This window comes from Petaurus breviceps, unplaced genomic scaffold, assembly GCF_028583685.1.
Source record: "Petaurus breviceps papuanus isolate PSGF00001 unplaced genomic scaffold, PetGlider_PUasm1.0 91133, whole genome shotgun sequence".
NCBI lineage: Eukaryota > Metazoa > Chordata > Mammalia > Diprotodontia > Petauridae > Petaurus > Petaurus breviceps.
In genome coordinates, this window is record NW_027187419.1 from 71,520,333 (window position 1) to 71,532,924 (window position 12,592).

A 12,592-nucleotide genomic window follows, 5' to 3' on the forward strand; every position below is an offset into this window, starting at 1 on the left:
GGTCATCATTATCATATTGATATTATATAACACTTTAAATTTTGTGAAATGCCTCTCCAAACATAATCAGGCTGATGCTCAGGCAACAGATCTTAGACGTTATCTCATTTTATCGAAGATTTAATGGAGGCTCATATAAGTGAAGTTACTTGACTAGATTACTATAGGTAGTCAATGGCAAAATTGGGACTGAAACATAGGGTTTATGAATCTTTGATGCCAGACATCTTTTCAAAGAGTTTCACTTAATTCCTAGGAAAATTCCAGAATTGATCATTAAAATAGATAGTCAGTGGGTATCTACCTAGAAAAAGAAGCCATGATTACAAAAAGTGAACATGGCATCAAGAGTTACAGACTAATCATATTTCCTTTTTTTAAAGGATTCAACTAAACTGGTAGGTCAGAGGAATGTAAGCAGTTGTAAAAGTATCTCATTTTTCAAGAAGTTATATAGGAAATAATGAGGACCAGATTATAATACAGTGAAGTTCATTTAGAGCTAGTTGAATGGTTATACTCAAAGAGTAGTTGTTAATGATTCAATGTCAGCTTGGCAAGAAGTCTCCAGTGGAGTATTCCAAGATTCTGTGCTTAGTTCTATGCTTTTTAATATTCTTATCAATAACCTATATAAAAACATAGATTATATATTCATCAGATTTTTAGATGACACTGAGATGTAAGGGATAGCTGAAACACTGAATGACAAAGTCAGGACACAGAAAGAATATTGACAGGCTAGAGCACCGGGAACAATAATATCATTTCTCGTTGGCACTTTGAAGTTTGCAAAGTGTTTTATAAATATTAATTCATCTTATCCTCACAATAAACCTGGGAGGTGGGTACTATTATTATCCCCATTTTACTGAGGAGGAAACTGAAGCAGACATGGGCTTACTCACTCAGCCAAAAAGTGTCTGACGTCAGATTTGAACCCAGGTCTTCCTGACTCCAGATTCAGTTCTCTTTCCGCTGTACCTCATAGCTGCCTAAATCTAGGAGAATGAGATTCAATAAGAATAAGTTCAAAGTCTTCCATTTAGGATGAACACATCACTTTCATAAGTATAGGATGGAGTGAATTAAATAGCACTTTGTTTGGGGTAGGGGAGAGATAGATCTGAGAGATTCTGTGGTCTGTAAACTCAGTGTGACACAGCAGTGTGATAAGTCAGCCAAAAATGTTAATGCAATTGTAGGCTACCTCCATAGAGATATAGCTTCTAGAAAACACTGAAGTATGCCACCTGTATTTTGATACAGTGGAAAGGGCACTGGCTGTGATCTGGATTCAAACTCTTTCCCTAATGCTTATTACCTCTGTAACTTTAGAAAAATAACTTAACCTCTCTGGGTCTCAGTTTCCCGATAGATAAAATTAGAGGGTTGGATTAGATGGTCTCTAAGTTCCCTTTAATTTCTAGGTCTAGGATCCTGTGACCTCTAGGAAGAGAAAGGTGATTAACTGAAAATGCTGGATGATATATGCAATTTTAGAAGTGGCTGGTGTGTTGATTTGTTTTGTTTTACTCTATGTATTTATTTTAAGTGAGGACTTCTTTGGCAGAAGGGAGGGACAGAGGATGGGTTGAATTAGTAGTTAGTGATAAAAATACAAAAAACTCAGTCAAATTTTCAACATAATGAAAAAGTACAGAGGTAGACATACAATCATTTTGATTCAGCCTTGTTAAATTCAATATATACTTTTTAAAAAACTACCTGTAACATAAATTCACTTTCTTATGGCTTACTCTCATTCTTGGAAATGTTTATACTTGCTGATAACTGTTAATTTTTTTTCTTAACTTCAAAGAAATAAAGCAGTAATAGTCCTACTATACTTGATCTTGTTCAGACCACATCTAGAGTATTCCTTTCCCTTCTGGGCACTCCAGTTAAGAAGAACATTGAGAAGCTGGAGAGGAACCAAAGGACAATCAGGATAGGGAAAGGCCTTGAGTCTATAACATGAGAAAATCAATTCAAACAACTAGAGGTGTGTAACCTGGAAAGAAGACTTAGTTGTGATATAATAGCCATCTTCAGGTATTTAAAAGGACTAATATTTGAAGGCAAGATTAGAAATGCTCTGGCTGGCCCTGGAGGGCAAAACCATAAGCAGTGGGGTAGACATTGCAGACAGGCCAACTCAGATTTGATTGTCCAGAAAAAACTTTCTAAAGACTAAAGCTATCCGAAAGTGGCATAAGCTTTCCTTCTAGAACAGGGCTTCTTAAACTTCTTCCACTCACAGACACCTTTTCACCTGAGGAATTTTTATGCAATCCCAGATACATAGGTATATAAAATAGATATACAAATCAAACATTTACTGATAATAAATCATAAAGAAGTTTATTTTAAAGCAGTTCTTTGGTATATATATAATTTTACCACTTATTAAAGATGAAAGCAAATTTGCATACTAATAAGATGGATGTGGTTGTTTATTTTTATATAAAGAATTAAAATCTTGTATACAGTGGGGTCTAGAAATCCATCTTGCCCTACAAGGAAGTAAGGGGGAAGGAGGTAATAAAAGGGATAGGGAGAGACTGGGGGAAGGGGTATTCAGTATGCTTGCCATCTTGGGGTGAGGGGTAGGGGAAAGATGGGGAGAAAATTTGTAACTCAAAATCTTGTAGAAATGAATGTTGAAAACTAAAAATAAAATTTTTAAAAAGAAAACCTTGGTGGGATATTTGATACTGCAGGACATAGAGCGTCTTCAACATTTTTCAGAGTTGATTGATATTTTGATTTTATAATCATCAATACTGAGAATGCACCTTCACCTAAATACATAGTACAAAATGGCAGAAGTATGTTTAGGGCCATTTCAGAAATTGTTGGAAATTCTTTCCAAGCCAAATTTCAGTTAATTTTATATATACAGTCAAACACTGCAATATATAACATATAGTAGTCTCGAATCTGAGTCGAGGTTTTTCTGGCAGCATTCATTGGCATTGCATGGCATGATGGCATGAGCAGCGCAAAGTGTGCATGTTGTATGTTCAGAACCAAGGCTGCAGTGAAGTCACTTAATACAACATGGGCAGGTGCTGCCAGAAACATCTTGGATTTTTTATGCTTTTGATTTTGAATTAATGTTTAGTTGTTGCACATTCAGAAACCTTTTAATGTTGCCAAATTTTTCATGACTCACATATTCAGTTATGTGACCCCATATGGGGTCACAACCCAGTTTAAGAAGCACTGCCTAGAGATGGCAGATTACTCCTCATTAAATGTCCCCATTGTTTATATTGAGTCATATTGGTCTTCAAGGAGAAGGTGGATGACTTCTTATCTGGTTTTAATGGGGATTCCTTCTGATTATAGTTGGGTTAGAAGTTTGCTGAAGTTCCTTCAAATTCTTTAAATCCATAAGTCTGTGATTTCTGTACTCTTTGTCTTATATGTAGGTTCAAATCCTGGTTCTGCTGAGCAAATCACCTAACACTTGTTGTTCTTTGTTTCCTCATCTGTAAAATGCAGGGGTTGGACTTGATAGTGTCTCAATACTGACCTGAAATTCTCTTTAGTTGGGATTGGTCCTCTGGGTTCTGCAAGAAAAGAAGCCAGGATATGTTCTGTTCTCTCATTGGGCTTATATGTGACATATGAAATTTATATGACGTATGAAAAGTCTGAGAGACATAATTTCTGGGTAATTAATAATTTTATTAATTATGACTAGTGAATGATTAATAATCAGTGACACTAGGGGACCAAAGATGAATCATGGAGGCCACTTACATTTTTATACCCTTGGAAGAGTGGGTATTCCCCACAGGCAGAAATAAATTCTCACTGGTTAACAATTAATGAGAGAATGAATATAATAATGAGAGGTAGGCATATTCTAATAAAGCGGGGAGGGGGGGGGAACATAACTTTGACTATGTCACTCTTTCTCAACTCTATAACCAGCCCACCCCTGCCTCAAGCAATTCAGACAAAAGGAATCCCCAGTCCTGTAGGAATAGAACACAATGGGCCCAAAGTCACCTAGGTTAGATTCTTTTTGTAAGGTCTTTTAGTTCGGTGGGACAAGAAGCATGTACCCAGTGGATATTGGCAATCTCAGCTATCAGTAATGCCCTTCACAAAGATTGGACTTTGAAAGAGGAAATAGAAAGGGAACCCCCACCCCCATGTATTAGTAATTGGTCATTAACAGTCATTTCTCATTTAATCTTTACTGTTGAAATCAAACTATTATTTTTAATACAATACAGAAAAAAGATTAGTAACTTACAGAGTCGTGCCAATGATAATGCAGATCAATCAGAGTAGGAGGTAAATGAAGACTTGGAAAGCCCATTAGAAAAGTGTTCAGGAAGGTCATACAATTGTAAATCTAAATGGAAGGGACCTCAGGGGGTATCTGCTCCTATCCCCTCAGTTTACAGATTAAAAAACTAAGACCCAGTGGAGTAGTTAAGTGACTTACAACTCTAAGTTATCACATAGCTATTAAGTGTCCAAAGCAAGACTGGAGCACAGATCTTCCTAGCTGGCTCCCTATCTTGTATACCATTATTTCTCTCAATAATCTTCTATATGGACAATCACAAAAGCAAATAATTCTTCCTCATTCTTCATATACATGTTTTAAGTTTTTGTTTTTATTGCAGTTGATTTAGTCTGAGTTTGATAAATATAACAAAAAACTTTCAAGGAGAACACATTTAAATTACCCAAGATATTGAGGGGAAAATAGATTCCTGAGTGCCAAAATTTAAAAAAAAAAATTCCTCTTAATCCTAGCAAAATTATATTTAATTCAGGAAAGAAAGCTAACTATAAAATTCATCCATATAGTATCCTGTTTAATAAAATAACACATGAACTAAATACAAATAAAATATTCAGTCATATTAGAATTCAGAAGTAATATCTAAGAATTTACATGGGCTTTTGTATCCTCCCTTGGATAAAAGTAAAATATTAAACCATTAAACCAAGTATTATGACTCACAAAACCTCACTGATGGTTTTCTAGTTCTCTTTTGTTGCTTTCAGTAATTCATTAGTTGTATACGAAGAAATCTGGCAAAATAGCTTTTTCATTACAGAAGCTCTATTATTTATAGCACATGAACTTATAAAATCCTAGCTCACACAGGAGCTCAATTTTCTGTATTAATTGAAGTTTTAAAACTTCATTGGTTTTGTTGTTATTGTTGTTGCCTTAATTTGAATTGATTTTTGTTGGTGGAACTGGAAGGAGATAAAAGGGTGTTACTGTTTTTAAAAAGAAAAATTTTAATTCAGTAGCAAAATGTATCTAATACTGTGGTAGAGACAGCTAAAATATAACTCACAGGATTCAGATTGAATATCCAGTCTGTGGATTGATTATACAGCCCTGTTGCTTCTCCCTTCTCATCCTGCTTTCTGAATCTATTCTTCATTATTCACCAGTGACTCTGCAAGAGTTGTGCCAGAGGTACAAATTCATTTTAGATACCATTAACAGCTAAATTGTAATCAAAGTAAAGTTTTAGTGTTATTTTTGGATTTCACTTAGCATTGTTCTTTTAGAGATCCTTCAGCTATTTCAGTGATATTGACTTGAATAGCCAAAAGTTGACTGTAAATTTAAAAAATATTTATCTTCTGCTTTCACATTTATTTCTAATACAAAGAGACAGAGAGAAGTATTTATAGTAGGTATTATGGAACCATCAGTGTAATCTAGAGACTACAATTCTTATCCTATTAGAGTAGGAGAACCATATGTAGATATATGTTTATACACAGAAACATACATATGTACATATATTACACATATACACACATGCGCACACATACATACACACACACACACTATTCCCAGTTCTCTTGAAGGTTCTGCTTATTTTGTCCCAAGACTGATTTCATTAAAATTGAAAACTCTGTTTTGTCTTCCATAGGTGCCAGTTACTTGCCAGCCATTTTTTTTCTTTCCTATTCAGAAAGAACTTTTGAAACTGATCATTTTATACATCCTCTGACTCCACCCGCTAGACTGTTTCTTTAAATTATGTTAATCTATGTGATAGGCATTAAAATGCACATATGTCTAAGTAGGGAGATCCTTTTTGTACTACTTAAGGACTGAGATGACAAACTCAAAAATCAGTGTCAGAAATACATATCAGGGGGCGGCCAGGTAGCACAACGAGTAAGAGCACCGGCTCCAGTGTCGGGATGACCTGGGGATCGAATCCGGGCTCAGACACTTAGCATCCACCCAGAAATACCTGGCTGTGTAACCTTGAGCAAGTTACTTAACCCCAATTGCTTAAATATATATCAGAAAAATCTGCATGGCAACAAATTGCCTGAGTTGATGAATTTACTTTCTTTGGTTAAAAAAAATCAAGATAACAATGTCTCTCTAGTTATTAAAGGGGAAAACTAAGTTCAAATTTGATATTTATTATATATCACATTGACTTGAGACAGTAAAATATTCTTCCACAGGACTTCAGATATCCACTTAACCTTACTCCTATAAGTAAATTTATTTCTGAGGACTCTCTTTTCTCTTACGCTCTTTTTGTGTGTGAGCCACCAAAGTGGTATCCATATAAAAACAAAAACTCCATGTATTTTCTTTTTCTTTTCCGTAAATGCCAAGTTTACCAATGTATGTCTAACTGTCCATAAACAGATCTAGGAACTGTACAGATACTTTGTTTTCTACTTCATTTCATTTTCTTAGGACTTTTCTACAATAGAGACCAAACCTCTTGGAGTCAGAAAAACCTGGATTCAAATCCCACTTCTGACTTGCTTTTGTGATTAAGGGCAATTCAAAGTAAATTTTCAACTCCCCTGGGCAATTTCTAAGAGTCTGAAATGATAAAAGGACTTTTCTCTCTGGGATTTCTCTATAACAATGAAGTTTTTTTTTAATTGCAAGCCATTTTTTTCTTTCCTGTTCAGAAAGAACTTTTGAAACTGATTAGTTTATATATCCTCTGACTCAACTTTATAGACCATTTCATTAAATTATGTTAATCTGCATAATAAGCATAAAAATGCACTTCTTTCTGAAGGGGGTATCCATTTTCCATTCTTAGTGCTCCATTATTTTGCTTTTTTTTTTTATGTTTAAGCAGTAGAGTTTTCTCATTCCTGTAGAAAAGTGCTGGTGTTTATTGTAGTCTCCTTTTTGTATGTGTATATAGACTCCCCCCCTAAAATCTAACATGAGGAAAACAAAGAAAAATTAGAAGTTCAAGTTACTTCCATACTCTGTTAATCAAAATAGAAAATGTCTCCTTTCAAAGAACTTTTGTGTCCTCAAAAATATTGTTCTCTCAGACTTTAGGAAATAATTTCTAAAAAGTTCTTATAGTTTCTTATTTAGAATTAAAGAGGCAGAATTTTTTATTTCTCATGTGTAAAACTGTAGGCTAAGATTTTTAATGAAAGTAAGTTAAAATATATTTATATATATTTGTAACAGCTTTTAGCCAATTAACTTAAAGTTATTTGTAGTATACAAAACATTTAAAATATATACATATAAAGCAATAGACAAAATCCTATCCTAAACACCTAGCCTTGCCTTATCATAAACAAGTGTACAGTAACATAGCATCTGAAATATTGTTTTCCTTTTCATTATACTAGCCATTATTATTGGAAATGTTTATTAACTTTGTTTTTATGGAAATTCACTTTCTGAAATATCCTATAATTTTTTAAAGTTGTATTGATAACATCTGTTTTTATACTAAAGTCATTTCCTGATATATTATCCTAGACACTCAACCCCATTCAATCCTCCCTTGTAACAAAGAAAAATACTTAATCAAAACCAACTGACACAGTGACCCAATAAGTGTATATATATATATGCAACATTCAGCACTGATATTTTCCTCCTCCCCCCACCTTTCTACAAAGCAGAATTGGGAGGTTTCAGTTTTTTTTTTTTCTGGAATTAGTTTTGCCTTTAATCTTAGTTCAGCTGCCCTTTTAATATTTTCATCTTCATTATTGTGATCATTGTCTGTATTCCTCTCCTGGTTCTGCTTTTTTCATCTTGCATGAGTTTATACAAGTCTTCTCCTGTTTCTCTAAATTCCTCATATTCATCATTTCTTAGAACATAATATAATTGCTTTACATTTGTACTTCACAATTTGCTCAACTTTCCCCCAATTGATAGGAATCCACTTTGCTTCTAATTTTTGGCTACCATATAAGTGGCTACTTGTTTACAATAAATGTATCCCTTACCAACTTAAACCTGTAAAGAGATTTGTGAACACATATGTACTTTCTGTAACTTAAGAGTCTTAGAAATTGCCCAGGGGAGTTGAAAATTTACTTTGAATTGTCCTTAATCACAAAAGCAAGTCAGAAGTGGGATTTGAATCCAGGTTTTTCTGACTCAGAGGTTTGGCCTCTATTGTAAAAAAGTCCTTAGAAAATGAAATGAAGTAGAAAACAAATAAATAAACACATAAATAAATATGTATTTATTTAGCAACAACAACAATAATAATAGCTAGAATATATGTAGCACTTTCAAAAAGATTTGCTAAGGTTTGTATAAGGTTTTAAAGGTTTACCAAAGTGCTTTGCAAATATCTTATTTGATCCTCTGGGAGGATTAACCTGGGAGAAAGGTCCTTTTTTCATCTACATTTTACAGAAAAGAAAACTGAGGGAGAACGGGTAAGCAATTTAACAGGTATCTGAGACTAGATTTTAATTCAGGTCTTCCTTGACCTGAATTTTTGTTGAGCACTACTGCCTACCTCACTAGGTAGGTTTCTAAAAAGTTCTTATAGTTTCTTATTTAGAATGGTTAAATGTAGTTATATGTAGTTAAATCATGGTTAAATGTAGTATAACATCTTCTCTCATTTTTCATTTATTTTTAAGCCTATTACATCCCCTCCTAAGTCTTTTTTTTTCTCCATGTTATATATTCCTTCCTCATTAAAGTTATCTTCACATGGCATGACTTTGAGCAGCTGGATCATCCTGGCAAACTTTCTCTGACTGTGCCCCAACTTCTTATAACCTTTCTTAACATGGCACTACATAAAACTAGACAGTACCATAGATGTTACCTTATCAAGATAGATTATAATGATTGTTATTTCCATAACTCTGGATTTATGTTAATATAAAAGTCCTTATTTGCTTTTTTGGTAATCACATGTTGCCAACTCATGCATAAGTAACCCAGAGTTACCTAAAAAACATAGTACTTAACTAAAGTGTTATGTGTTATAAAATAAAGCTTCTATTTAGGAACCTTTCTCAGTTTATATCCTAGGTAGTATCCTAGTTTTATATATATATATTTAAGTAATTGGGGTTAAGTAACTTGCTCAAGGTTACACGGCCAGTTATTTCTGGGTGTGGTGCTAAGTGTCTGAGCCCGGGATTCGATCTCCAGGTCATCCCGACACTGGAGCAGGTGCTCTTACTCTCTGAGCTACCTGGCCGCCCCTCTAGTTATATTTTAAAGAAAGCTAGGGATTCCATAATGTAAAAGTGAAGACAAAACATTTTAGGCATGGGGGACAGGCTATTCAAATGACATGGAAAGAAGAGATGGATTGTCACATAAGTAGGCCAATTTAGGTGAAACAATAAAGTGCATAAAAGGGAATAATAGAATATCAATCTGAAAAATAAGTTTGAACCAGATTGCAAAGGGCTTTAAATGCCAGGCCAGCAGGGTTTGTTTGTAGGGAACTCTGCTGAAGCTTCTTAAGTAGACAAATAACATAGATATATGCTTTAGGAATATCTCTTTGCTAACAGAGTGCTAAGCGTAATAGCAAAACTACCTGTGTTACATGAATGTGAAAGATTATTATTGTACCATAAGAAACGGTGAAATAGGCAGCTTCAGATGAAATTGGGACGACCTGTACAAAATGATCCAGGTAAAGTAAACAGAACTAGAAGAACAATTTATGCAAAGATATCATATAGAAAAGCAACTTTGAAACACTCTAGAACACTAATAAATGGAATGATAAGTCATAAATCCAGAGGACTAAAAATGAAACACACCAATTACCTTTTGCCAGAAAGGTCATGGACTTAAAATGCAATATGAAAATTGGTTTTGCTGGACTATACTTATCTGTTAAGGTCTTAGTTTTCTTTTTTTTTTAATTGCTTAACTAGTAGATACTAGTATATAAATAGTATATATTTATATATTATTTATTATATATTATAAATTATATGTTTATATTATTATATATTATTTATATTAAATAAACATATTTAATGTATAAATATTGTATATTATAAATAATAGTAATAGGGAAAGATAAGAAATGCTCATAAAATATATAATTTTTAAAAGAAATATCTCTTTAGAGGAAGACCCATATGTACAAAAATATTTATAGCAGCTCTTTTTGTGGCGGCAAAGAATTGGAAATTAAGGGGGTGCCCATCAATTGGGGAATGGCTGAACAAGTTGTAGTATATGCGTGTAATGTAATACTATTGCACTATAAAAAACGAGGAGCAGATGGACTTCATATTTACCTGGAGAGGCTTATACGAACTGATGCCGAGGGAGAAGAGTAGATGCTTAGTGAGAAGAGTAGAACCAGGAGAAATCTGTACACAATTACAGACACAACATATCTGTGACTTCCAACTTTGATAGACTGGACTCTTCTCACCAATGCAGGGTTATAAGTTAACCCCAAAAGTCTCATGATGGAGAGAGATGTCTACATCCAGAGAAAGAACTGAGTTTGAATCCAGATTGAAGCAAACTACTCTTTTTCTTTATCTTGTTTGGTTTTGTTTCCTCTTTCCCATTGTTCATTCCATCTGATAAAATCCTTCTTTATAACCTGACTAATGTCTAATGTGAAAGTATTTGCAGATCCTGTACTTGATTGTATGCTGCCATGGGGGAGGGGGAAGGAGGAGGGAGAGAAAATTTGAAACTCAAGGAATTGTGGAACTGAATCTTGTAAACTAAAAGTAAACAAACAAATTAATATAGACCAAAAAAATTTTAAAAAAAGAAATATCTCTTTAACAGCTGTATGCAGGATAGAACCAAGGAGAAACAGGAGGCAAGAAGACCAATAGATCAACCAATAGTTAACAAGTCACATCAAATCATCAGGCATTTATTAAGCACATTTTCTCTTGGTTCTCCCACCTATCTGACTGACTACATTATACCTTCTCTGTCTCCTTTGCTGGATCCTCTTCCTACTAAGACCCACTACTGATAGGTGACCCTTGGGGCTCTGTCCTGGACTCTCTTCTCTCTATATACTATTTTATTTGGTGATCTCATCAGCTCTGATAGATTTAATTACCATCTCTATGCTAGTGATCGCTAATCTATGTTTCCTGCCCCAGCCGCTCTGCAGATATCTTGAACTGGATGTCCAGTAGACATCTTAAACTCAGTATATCAGAAAGAGAACTAATTATTTTTCCCCAACCCCCCCTCCTTCCCTGTTACAGTAAAGGGCTACACCATTCTACCATTCCTCAAGCTCACCACCTAAGAGTCACCTTGGATTCCTCACTATTTCTCACCCCACCCCCCAACACATCCAAGGTGTTACCAAGACCTGTTGATTTTCATTTTCATAACATCTCTCAAATATTCCCCCTTCTCTCCTCTGACACTGTCATCACTATAGAGCAGGCCCTCATGACCTCATACCTGGATTATTGTAATAGCCTGCTGGTGGGTCTGCCAGCTTCAAGTCCTTCCCATTCTAATCCATTCTCCATTCAGACACTTCAGTGATTTTTCAAAGCACAGGTCCAGTTATGTCACCCCACCCTCTCCACTCAATAAACTCCTGTGGCTCCCCATTGCCTCCAGGATCAAATATAAAATCCTCTGCTTAGCTGTCAAAGTCTTTTATTACCTGGCTCCTCCTGTCTTTCCAGCGTTCTTGCCCCTTGCTTCTTACCATGTGCTCTTTGATGAAGTAGCACTGGCCTCCTGGCTGTTCCCATGACAAGGATGTTCTCTGCTCAGGGCATTTTTTTCTGATTATCTCTCCCATACCTGGAGTGCTTTCCTTCCTTATCTCTGCTTAGTGACATCTCTGGCTTTCTTTAAATGTCATCTAAAACCCTTGTCTTCTACAGGATGCCTTTCCCAACCCCTCTAGGGCCTTCCCTCTCTTAATTATTTGCTATTTATATTCTATATAACTTTTTTGTATGTATTTGTTATCTTTCCCTTTAGATTGTGAGCTCTTTTAGGGCAGGGGCTGTGTCAGGCAATAATAGGCTCTTACTAAATGTTTATTAATTGCTTGATTTCTGTTTGTAAGTGCTGGCCTTAGGACGGGGGTACAAGGAAAAGCAAAAATATAGGCCCTGCCCTCACATTCTAATGGGAGAGACAACATGCAAATACGTGTGTGTATATATATATGTATGTATGTATATATATACACACATATATATATGATATAAAACATGTACAATACAAATAGGACACTATGTAAGAGGGAAAGCACAAGTTGGGAGGTGGTTTGAAAGGGAGAAATGATAGGGAACTGGGAGAGGTATTTTGCAGAAGGTTGGAGCTGTCTTGAAG

The 12,592-nt window shown here is 34.9% G+C and overlaps 1 protein-coding gene and 1 long non-coding RNA gene across 4 annotated transcripts in view; one reads left to right on the forward strand and one right to left on the reverse strand.

The window, feature by feature from the left end:
- Window positions 1–12,592, forward strand: part of NBEA (neurobeachin) — an 809,664-nt gene that overhangs the window by 715,172 nt on the left and 81,900 nt on the right. The window lies entirely within an intron of this gene.
- LOC138154981 (uncharacterized) overlaps window positions 858–12,592 on the reverse strand; it is a 20,642-nt gene continuing 8,907 nt past the window's right edge. The window contains exons 2-3 of the long non-coding RNA XR_011166726.1: window positions 3,542–3,578; window positions 858–1,001 (exon numbers count right to left, since the gene is read on the reverse strand). This is a non-coding gene — a long non-coding RNA (uncharacterized lncRNA). The remainder of the gene's footprint in view (window positions 1,002–3,541; window positions 3,579–12,592) is intronic.